This window comes from Octodon degus, unplaced genomic scaffold (assembly GCF_000260255.1).
Source record: "Octodon degus isolate 3935 unplaced genomic scaffold, OctDeg1.0 scaffold00009, whole genome shotgun sequence".
In the NCBI taxonomy this organism is placed as follows: domain Eukaryota; kingdom Metazoa; phylum Chordata; class Mammalia; order Rodentia; family Octodontidae; genus Octodon; species Octodon degus.
Window position 1 is genome coordinate 15,871,255 of NW_004524585.1, and position 11,981 is coordinate 15,883,235.

Below are 11,981 nucleotides of genomic sequence, written 5' to 3' on the forward strand. Positions count from 1 at the left end.
ACATTTATGCTCCATTTCCCAGACATTGTGGCCTTTAGCATCTCATAAATCCTAGCTAATTACATGTCAAAGCAAAAGGTTAATATGCTTCCTTTTTTATCTAATGAATCGATATCAGGCACAGAAAATGCTAGGGGACAAGAACAGAAATGGAAAAACTTCAAAGTACCTTTGTTAGCTTGTGTATGTGAAGAACATGACAAACAATGGAACAAAAGAGAACGAAATGCCTCCAATGGAAAACTGCATGAAGTAGGCCACTCACTCGAACAGGCATTAATGGAGCACTGGACTATCTCCTAACCACATTGTGTTAGGTTTTGAGTCATATAAGAAACAAATATTTTCAAGACAGTGTTTCTGATTCAACCTCAGGACACTAAACTGTATTTGGAGCTCTTGTCCCTGTAGTTCCTTAAGAAGCCTTGTGTATATGACCCTTAGCTACCGTCACAGCATTCCTTTTCTAGAATGATTGCTTGGGCTGCAGACCTCAGGGGTCCCTTCTTTGCCAATGAAAGTTTAGGTTCCAAAAGGGCTTACTGGACTATTATAAATCATGGAATTTTGTAAATTTAAAGTGACCTATAATAACTTAAGTATACCAAAAAATCTTTTCTTAAAAAATCTTTTATTTATTTATTTGGTACAGGGTCTTGCTACACAGCTCAGACTTGTAGTGATCCTCCTTTCTCAGCCTCCCCAGTAATGGGAGTACAATGAAGCATCACCATGCCTGGTTTTGGTGGCTGGCACCATGTGTCCGGAGTTCTGGGGCATGCATGGAATGTGGTACTGGAGATAGAACCTGGGTCCTTGTGCTTGCCAGGCAGGCACTTAGACCACTGAGCTATCTCCCCAGTGTCCCCCATCTTGAATTTAGCAGTATCATATTTTTTTTTTATAATTTAAAAGAGAATAGCATCTCTTCATTGATGTTCCCTAAATCAGTAGATCATTCTATGTTAAAAATTATCAACACTGTTGGGTAGCCTGTTAATTTTGCTAATTATATTACACTTTGTCAAGGTGTGCTATTCTAGAACATTAATTTGTCTTTCATTTTTTCATTTACTTTATTTAAAAGGTATAGCAACAATGCCAATAATTTTCCAGTGTGCAATGAATAATTTGTTATTTTTTGATGTGTACAAGCATAGATTTATTCTTAAGTATAGATTTAATGAGAGTGTCTCACCCCAGGAAATTTTTATAGTAAGGATAGGAGAATACATATCTCTACAAGGAATGCTGTATTTTAACTTCTTGTGATATTTGATGCAATATAGTATTAGAACTCAGGAGGCACAAGACACCTCAAATGAACTGAAGAGTATCTAAGAAATAAATAAGGTCCTACATCTTTGTGAGAATAATGTATGAAATAGTTTGGGTGTGCAACATCTTTTACAAACCTGCTCTCTAATCTCCATAACAATTTTCTACAATGAACTTTGTAATTTTCATCTTATAGATGAAGACATTTCATCAAAGATTAAAGGCAGCCAGAACTAACATTTGAATCCTGGTCAGTCTGACTTCCAAATTCCTGTTTCCACACAGCAGTGACATTCCAACAAATCTCAACTGAACCACACAAATCTAGAACATGGTGGTTCTTTATAAAAATGAAAACCAAACTCAGCTTAATCATTAATCTCTTCAGAAACACATAGAGTTAGTGAAATGTTCACCACGATGTTGGTGATATCTTAGTTCTATATTGTCCTGAAGCAAACTTTTAGCCTCTTTAGGAGTGTGGTTCATGCACAGCACAGGACATTTATACACATTTATTTATTTATTTTTGTATTTGGGATTGAACCCAGGGTCTTCACACTAAACTTTATCTCCAAAGCTTTTTAAGTTTTTTGAGACAGGATCTTGCTAAGTTGCCCAAGCTAGTTTCCTACTCATGATCCTCCTATTTCAGCCTCCTAGGGTACCAGTATTATAGGCATGCACCACCATATCCAGTTCACTGGGCCATATTTTATAGCAATGGGAAGTATGTTGATAGTTTTTATCTTATAAATAACTGACTATAGAGAATTAATCTTCCTTAATTAGCAACTTTAAGGGAAATGCATAGCTGCCAAAAGGGATGAGCAAGCTTGTATTCACAATTAGCTATTACCCTCTCCATTTATATTTGTAATTTTAATTGTCTCTCAGCCTTTGGGCTACGATCAATAATAGTATGCTTGTAACTTTAGAACATCATAATAGCACCATTATCATAGTGTAAATATGCAGTGAGACAAGAGGACTCCTATATTGAGGGCTTGATACCCAAGGCAATAAGGTTCAGAAGTGGGGCCTAGAGCAGTGACCAGGATGATGAGTGTTTTTATTTCCTCAATAGATCAACTTGCTGATGAAATTACAATTTGGTGTCATTATTGAGAGGTGTTAGAAATAGGAGATGGGACCTAGTTAAAGGGGTTAGACCATAGTGACCTTGGGGATTACAACTGGTTCCTGACCCCTTCCTCTCTGGCTCTGTCCCTCTTGTTTTGTGGCTGCTGTGAGAAGAGTAGCTTTCCTCAGCCCACATCCTCCTGCCATGAATTTTCTGCCTCCACACAGGCCTAAAGGTGGTGAAGCCAGTTCACCCTCAACTGAAACTTCTAAAGCCCTGAGCCAACATAAGTCTTTCCTCCTTTGTTTGCCTCAAGTGTCTCGTCACAGTGACAAAAACTAACAACAATGTTTTGACAACTTGTTAAGTAGATGTTGGCTGTTTACCTTCTTTCCACAGGCCACTAACAGGTAGGAACTAACACTCACCTCAGACATTCCTTTTGATTAATGTAGCAGCAATCCAGCAGCCCAGCACCCCCCACCCCAAGTTTCTGTCTTTGACCATGTTCCTGCCTTGAGGCTTCTTGGCCTGGCTAAAGGACAGAAGAATACCTATGATATCACAGACACATTTTCCCAGAAGGTGAACAGGGCTGCCTATTTCTCTTGTAAAGTATTTCTCATACTTCTGATAGAACACTGGTGAAAATGTCACTTTCCATTGAAAAAGTGAAAATGTCACTTTTTAAATAAGTTTGGACCAGAATGCCTTCCTCCTAAAGCATCTTTCTCCCCATTGCCTTGTCTTTTTCCAATATGAAGTAATTCTTTCTACTTTTCACCGTAATCACTTGGGCTTTCCCACTAATTTTTTTAAAAAGAGGTATTTTACTGTGTAAAAAAATAAACTTCTTAAGAAAAAAAGTAATCTAAATAATTCAGCAGTATTTTACCAAGAGTCACGAAATTCATCATTATAACCTCTCCCCCCACACACACATTCACATTGGGAATTGAACTCTCAGGTACCCTGCTACTGAGACATCCCCAGAACCACTTATTTTGTATCTCCAGACAGTCTGTTAAGCTTCCCTGGTTGGCTATAAACCTGTGATCCTTCCGCCTCATCTTCCTGAATCACTGGGATCACAGGCAGATCCCACCAGGTCTCCCACTTGTAATTTATTCAATATTTTCTGTGATGGGACTCTGAGCTACTAAAATAAGTATTGTGAATTAAGTATTGTTTACAGTAGAAAAAAGTGTCTAAAATATAATTGGGTAAGCATGCTAGAACATAACATACTCATGTTATGTAGCTATTACTATTTTTCATACATAGTTTTTAGTCATATGGTAAAATGTTCATAGTGCTTGTTTGGATTGGATGTGAAGATTATGTGTATGCTTTCACTTTTAGAACCTGCAAATATGACTTTATTAGACAGCAGGTCTTTTCAGGTGCAGTTAAGTTAAAAATCTTGACATGGGATCATCTTGGATTCCCTGGGTGGGCTCCAAATCCGATGTCAAGTGTCTTTGTAAAGAAAGAAGAGAAGATACAGGGATATAGAGAAGTTAAAGTGAAGATGGATGCAGTGGTCAGACTGCTGTGGCTACAGGCTCAGGGCATGGGGAATCCTTAGTAACTGAAAAGGGCAACAAACAAGATGCCCCACTTAGACCTTGCAGGAGCCCAGCAGCCCTCCCACGCCTTGGTTACAGATTTGTGTTTTGTTGCTAAACTACAAGGTTTTAGTATTCTGACTGCCACAGGAAATTAATGCAATGTTCTAAGTGAATAAGGTAGGAGATGAAAGGTATTTCCATTATGATCTCAACTATATGAAAAAGTACAGAAAAATTTAATGTATTTGATATATTTTTCTGTATTTTTAGAATGAATATTATTTGTAACATTAAAAATTGTATTAGGCTTTTGAAAAGTCATGTTCGTCAATATGTTAACTACATATAATTTATGATGAGGAAATTGGAAGCAATCTAATCATTTAATATTTGATAATGATTAATTACATTCTAGTTTCTCCTTTTGATGGGATTAGGATGCCATAATTATGAATAATATGCAGCAATAAAGGAAAAGTCTTAGAACAAGGAGACAATATAGACAACACTTTAGACTGTTGACAGTGGGACCAAAATGATTACATTTATTTGGTTTTTTTTGTTTTTGTTTTTGTTTTTTTTTCTACAGTTTTATTGATAAAGAATGATTACATTTAAAAAGACATGGTTCTTACTGTATCTTGATAATCTCTTTGTTTCTCAGGTTTCTCACCTGAGAAAAAATAAAACTGATTTGGAGTCATTTCAGGATTAAATGAATAACAATCTGTTTCATGTACTCTAAGGAGAATTTTTTTCACTTTTTAACATCTCTGGGATTGGGCTGTAGCTTACAAGGGATGGTACTGTTCCTTACAATCACAGAGCTGCTCTTGTCCACTTGTGCAAATATTTGCCCATAGTTATTTGTGTGGTTGTCACATGGTTTGAATTATATATAGTGTTTTAATAAACAATTTTTAGTTACTGTTGAAAATGCCTTAAAGGGCTGGGGAGATGGCTCAGTGGAATAAATGCTTTCCTGGCAAGCACAAGGGCCTGAGTTCAATCCCCGGTTCTGCCAAAAAAAAAAAAAAAAAAGAAAATGCCTTAAAATTCTACTATGATATAACAACGAAATGAAATTCATGTATGGACAAAGGCACAGAAGTAGAGCAGAAAGGGTTAGGTCTGATACTTGATTTTCACATATTCATAGAAAGCAACCTCAAAGAGGAATCTGTTGCATTGCATGACTAAGACATGGTCCTATCATACCCTCATCCATACCAACAGAAACTGTGAAATGCCTTAGAATTGTGAAGGAAATTTCAGAGTAAAGAGAGGCTAGTATGACTTATTCATATTTTGTGCAGTACTACTATGTTGAAAATTTACTGCATTTATTTATTTATTTATTTATTTTTGAGACAGGGTCGCACTATGCAGCCCAGGCTGTCCTTGAGCTCACTTTATAGCCCAGGCTGGTCTCAAATTCACAACGATCCTCCTGCCTCAGCCTTCTGAGTGCTGAGATTACAGACATGTGTCACCACACCTGGCTCCTGCTGCCTTTGGATAGGTGTTTAACTTCCAGGAAGTGTGGTTCAATTGGAAAAAAGAAAAAAAAAAAAACCCACTATGTGTTGTTTGTGTTACACTGTAGTGGGCAGTTTTTGAAAAAAATTATTTTGTAATGATATAAAAGATATTGGAGCATCATACAATCAATAATGTCTTAGTTTCAATGAAATATGATATAAGAAGATTTCTAATCATTATGTCTGGAACACTGTGTTTTCTTAATAATACAGTTCAACCAGAAAAATGTTACAAAGTTGTATGAATACATATCACATTGTGAAAAACACAAAATACTTAGATGAAATATGTCATAGTAGATTGGTGACTCAATGTATATTTTTTGTTTAAATTTTTAATTCTTTTTTGTATGGGGAATCCAGCTCAGGACCTTGTGCTTGCCAGGCAAGCACTGTGCCACCAAGCTGTCTCTAGCCCTCTTTCTCATTTCAAATCATAAAGCAATATGTCATTTTCTTATAATTAAAACATTTTAGTCAAAAATTTTTTGATGAGAATAGGAAAAAATTAACAGCTTAAGAAGTATATAAATGTAAACTTCTCTTCCATTTTAGACTCTGTTTTTATTTTCCCAGAAGCAATTACTGCTCTAACTTTCTTATATTATATTCTTGAGTTTTTCTATGGGTATATGTGTTTATGTATAATTATATATGCATATATACCATTTATTCTTCAAAAATGAAAATATACTTTACACACCATGCTTTACTTTTATTTTGAATCTCATGCTAAAAACTTGAGTACTGTTTGATAGCCCATATAAATCTTCATTCTTCTTGACATCCACAGAGTACTAGTATTTGTTAGGCTTCAGGGCAGGAAACAGAAATCATTTTAGGTGTGTCAGACAGAAAGGTTTGAAAGCAGGACTTCAGGTACTCACAAATTGCTGGGTAGCTTCTCAGATCAGAAGACAGGTATTCAGTCCTGGATGGGAATAAGAGTGGGGGGCCTGCCACCGCGGTCTAGGCCCCAGCAAACCGCTGCTGCTTCCACACCTTGAGTACCACTGCTTGCTTCTGTTCTCCTGAAGCTGGGGACGACACTGCTGCTCTGGGGCCTCTGCTTCCAGGATGTGACAGCGCTGCTAACTAGACCCTGGAATGCGAGTCCAGCTGCATACACTAGTGAGCTGGAAGCTTGTTATGCAGGAGGTCCCCCTTCGTTTTCCACTTCCAGATCTCATATACATTTCTCATTGGTGGAAGCCAGTTCTTATCCAGAAGGCTAGTTGCAAGAGCTTTGAGAAAAGCTGCTTTTTCCTTTGGACATGAACATAACAAGGAGAGAAATGGATGGCTCAGGAGCCCGTCACCACAAGCACAGGCTCTGCAGCATCAGTGTACTTTAAATTATTCAACTAGTCCCCAGCTGTGGGGGAAAGTACGTGTGAGGCGTAAGCATATTATAGAACTTTGTTACTGCACCGTGTTAGTTGAAATATGGTTGTGAAAATTTATGAGAGAACACTAAATTCTAAGTAAAATTGGTGATATCAGTAGGTTGTAGACATCTGTACATAAATAAAACTGGAATGTAAAATAGCATTAGTAGCTAAATTATGTCATCAAGAATTTTTAAATGTATAATCATGTAATATTTTAATCATGCAGAAGAGTGCTTCTCATTTGCTTTCCTATTTCTGTGATATGCAGAGAGGTTTTAGAAATACTAGAAATACCTGTCTTCCTTTTTAAACCTAAACTAATACCAGGTTTACAGCACTGTGTTCCTCACCCAAATCTCCACCCACCATGGTTTCGTTGTTTATCTGGGGTGAGGACAGAACAAAAAAGGATGTGGCCAATAGTTCACAGCACAGTAACTGGGTCACCAGGATGTAACCTGTAGACTCAGCAGCCTGTGTCGTCCAGAGGCCCAGGAGCAATAGTGAGCATTCTTGGAGTGCCTGCTGCAGGGCGTGCTGTTTGCCTGTGCATGTAATTCCTGGGATGACTCTGAGGGACAGACACAATTACAATCCCCTGAGTCAAGTAGGAAAACTAATGCTCAGGGTGGTGCAGGACTTGCTCAGGGTCACAGGGCTTACTTTTGGCCTTGGATTTGAATCTCAGTCATCTATCTTCAGAGGCTGCCACCTTCCTAGATTGTGAATTTGCTCTGTGTGACAAAATTCATAAAATATGAATCTATCTGAGACTAGAGAGCTCTATATGTAGTGTAGTCAAACAAGTGGACTCCCAACCCTGCGAGATTCATGGCATGTTCTAAAGCCACAGATTCCTTCCTCTTGTCAATGTATTCTCATGAAAACCACCAAGGAAATGACTACAGATTGGAATAAAGCCCCACTGGAAAGGCAAGGCATACTGCACATATACATTCATTCAGCCAACTAGCCATTCACTCATTAACTGGTTGCTAGTCACAGAACAAAATAAGTCTGTGGGGACTAAGAAAATAATAAAAGTTAGTCTCCCTTATGCCTTTAAGGGGTTTACTTTAAGGGACTAAAAAAGTTAACATCAAACATTCAAATAACAATTAGAATGCAAAACAGGGGTGCAAAGTCTTTGTAATGTCCTTATGAATTTTAAAACTTTATATTTCACTTTTAAAATGTAATTTTAAATATAATTTGTTCCTAGCATGCTCACAATCCACAGGTGCAAATTTATTAACTGTGGAGGTTTGAGGCTTTTGCAAGGGAGCAATAAAATACAGGACATATTTTAGAATATTAATTTATAATGAATCACCCAAAGAATCATATACAAAGAGTGCAGGAAATTTGTCCATACAGTTAAGACCAAAGCATCCAGCTGAGGGCCTGGTTTCTAATATCCTGCATGAGGCCAGCTGAAGACCGTAGAGCTCATAACAAGTCAACTGGAGGCCATGACAATGTCTCATGTAGGCCTGCTTCATGGATCTATGCTGGGAAGGCCTAACCGTCAGTGGTGGATGCTAGAAAGTCTGTGCCAGTGGGATGAAGGATCTGTGCTAGAAGGCTGAGGGATCTGCACTGGAGCCAGGAAGCAATTCTCAAAATAAGAACCAGAGCTCTCTCCAAAAGTACCACAGTCATCCTTAGCAACAGTGAGGTCCCAAGCTCCTCAAGAGAGAGGAGGTTGATATGACCCAGCTTGACTGGCTCTATGTTCCTATGTCAGGCAAGATTTAGGGGACACCCAGGTGATTGCCTTTTGATAGTCAGTACTGATGAATGCGGGGTCTAGCAGGGTTACTGTGAGTGTCCAGTGGAAGCATTGTAGCAGATGGATAATGGATTGTGATTTGGATTATAGCTTGACTTTATTGGCTCCTTTTTGGTCTTTGAGTCTGGGTATTTACTTTCTTCCCAGCTTGGTGAGCTATCCAATAACCTAACAATATGGGCTGGGGAGATAGCTCAGTAGAATAAGTGCTTGCCTGGCAAACACAAGGACCTGAGTTCAATCCCCAGTTCCGCTAAAAAAATAAATAAATAAATAAAAATAAAAATAATAACCTAACAATGCTTTGCTTTCTATGTTTATAACCTAAACTCATTCAAATCAGTGACTGTTTGATGCTAAGAATGCAGAAAAAGAGAGGATCGGGAATCTTGCAGCAGGGTCTTGAGGGTGCTGCTTCAGTGGTGTTATACAAAACTGTTTGTTTGGTACCTTTGAGCAAGACCTGGGAGTTGGGTAATCAGCCACGGTAGTGGAAATTTAAATAAGAACAATGAACTAGGACTTTGGACCAAGAATGAACTTTTCCAGGCAACCTGGAATGTAGCCCACTAGGGACGCAGCCACTCCTAAATTCCTGCGTGTTGAAGAAATTATAATGCAAGATAACCAATTTCTTTCTAAGAGCCAACTTCACTTGTAAACACTGTATGAAAGATAGTGCCCCGCTTTACTGTGCCCTGCTTCCCATAAGTGACTCTAGATCTAGGGGCCACATGGTAACCCAAGGGGCTTTCATCTAGGAACTGGTTTTCCTCTCCTGATGTCTAATAAAAACACTCCTAATCTCCTCCTTTGGTTCACGACTTCATTCTTTGACAGTGGTAGAACCACACACCCAAAACACATGATACTGGTATCTGCAGTGATGGGAGTAGTTTCTTAAATCTAAAACTTCACCATATCTTTCAATGACTTGTATTACTTTTCATGATCATTCTAGACACCCAAGATTGTGGTTTTTCACTCACTGTATTTACTGTTGATAAATATCTATATGCTGCATGTGTTTTAATTATGAACAATGAATTTTAATTTTGATACTGACATAACTAGCTTTTGTGAGCTGAAATGTTTATTGCCATCGAAAGGTCTGAAAAAAGCTTTCTAGGTTTTTATGTAATATAATTGTTTTAAATATTTGTATTATATGAAATCAAAATTGATATTAAAATGTCAAACATCTTATTTGCCATCCAAAAATTATTTCGGTCATTCAATTTCCTAAATGGCAGTACATGTTGAATGTGCATAAGAATTGATGAAGACTGATTAGTCAAGGTTCGTCAAAGAAACAGAACACAAAAAATGTGTGTGTGTGTGTGTGTGTGAGAGAGAGAGAGAGAGAGAGAGAGAGAGAGAGAGAGAGAACAGTGTTTTAAGAAATTGGTTCATGCTGTTGTGGAGACTTGTTAACTACAAAAGTATGAATTCTGCAAAGGAGACTGGTGAGCAGGAGACTCAAAGAAGAGTTGTGGTCAGAGAGCACAGGTAGTCTGTGGGCAGACTTCCTTTCTTCTCAGGAGAGGTCAGTCTTCCTGAAATTAAGGCTTTCAACTGACTGGATGAGCGTAATCTGCTTAGCTCAAAGTCTGATGATTTAAATGCTAATCCTCCTAAAAAAAATCTTCACAGAAATATCTAAAATAATATTTGGCCAGGTATATGGCTGCTGACCTAGCTAAGTTTACACATGAACTTAACCGCCAGAAAGTTCTTGGTAAAATGAACAGTGCAGATAGTAAATGTCATCAATTGTCACCAACAGCAAGAGAAACACGCTTAGCTAGAGAGACTGGGGGATGCTTTGCACAAGTAATGCAGCTAACTCCGTGCCAGCGAGAGGTGAGGTGGGACGCCTTTATCTTCTCTCTCCCTATGGAGATGGTGAATGACAGGAAACTGTTGGCAGGGAAGGTTCTTTCAGGTCTTTCTTGCCTCATTTTTCTCAGTGAGTCAGTAGCCACTTACCTTCTCTAGAAGCCTATTTGAAACCTAATTAATTATTTTAGATGAATTTAGTCATTAAAAATCTTTCAGAACAAAACAGGAAGCTATTGAATGTAACCAGAGCTTACATTGTTAAGTATTTACTATAATTTTTAGGCACTGGGTTGAGCATTTTATCTAATTTAATGAACACATATGCAACAATGTAAAGTAGGTCTGTTATCTCCATTTTATAAAGAACTAATTGAAAGTTATTAAGGTAGTTAAATCATGTGTTCCAAGTTACCCAGCTAATTAGAAGGGAATCCAGGATTGACTGTTTCATTTTATTCTGTTTTGAGATGTGGTCTCACTATGTATGCAGACTGATCTTGAACTTGCTTAGGTAGCTGAGACTGGTCTCAAACTTCGGTAGTTCTCCTGCAACAGCCTCCCAAGTGCTGGGATTGTAGGCACACAGCATCATGCCTAGTCAGAAACCAGGATTTAATCCCAGACCTTCTTAAGGTAAAATTTTAGCCACTAAACTGGATATTAAAAAAGAAATGAAGAAAGAAAAAATTCTACCAAGATAATAAATGACCAATGCTTAAATGTAATTTTAATTTTGATCCCTCCAGAACAAATTTGAGACAAGGCTTTGGATGTTCAAGCTGTGGTCAAAATTATAGCCATTAATCTTTCTTAAAATACTAAAAAATACTCATCTCATTCTTGCTACTTTGTGAAGCACTCCTGGAAGTCTTGTTTTGTGCCTTTTGCTGTTCTGTGGTGGCTGCCTCTGTGTCCTGAATTGACTCAGAACATTGACCTTTCATGGTCATGACTTAGAGGAACAGCCAGAAATTGCACAATCTCAGATCCAGTGACTTAAGTGAGAAGGACACACCAGAATGCTTTAATAAGCTTGCCTTCTCAGGGGCACGTGCCAGTGGCGTTCACCACTTTTTTTAATAGAGGACTCCCAAAACTTCTTCAGAAACTGGCAAGAACTGTGGAATAAGTGTGTTTGAAGCCCAGGGAAGTATTTTGAAGGAGGCCACTAACAATGTGTCTTTTACTGTTATACATTTTATTTAAACGATCACCATATATTTCAGGAAGCACAGCAAAGGTGAGCTGAGAAAGAGTGTGTTGGTGGACTCCTCACTGTGTGGCCTCAGGAACTTTCTGGGAACTTTCCAGAAAACTAGGACACGCCTCAGAAATGACCCACCAAGAAGCAAGGAAGCAGGCTTCCTGCTCCGAATTCTTTTTCATTCTTTTCTTTCTTTCTTTCTTTCTTTCTTTCTTTCTTTCTTTCTTTCTTTCTTTCTTTCTTTCTTTCTTTCTTTCTTTCTTCTTCTCCTCCTCCTC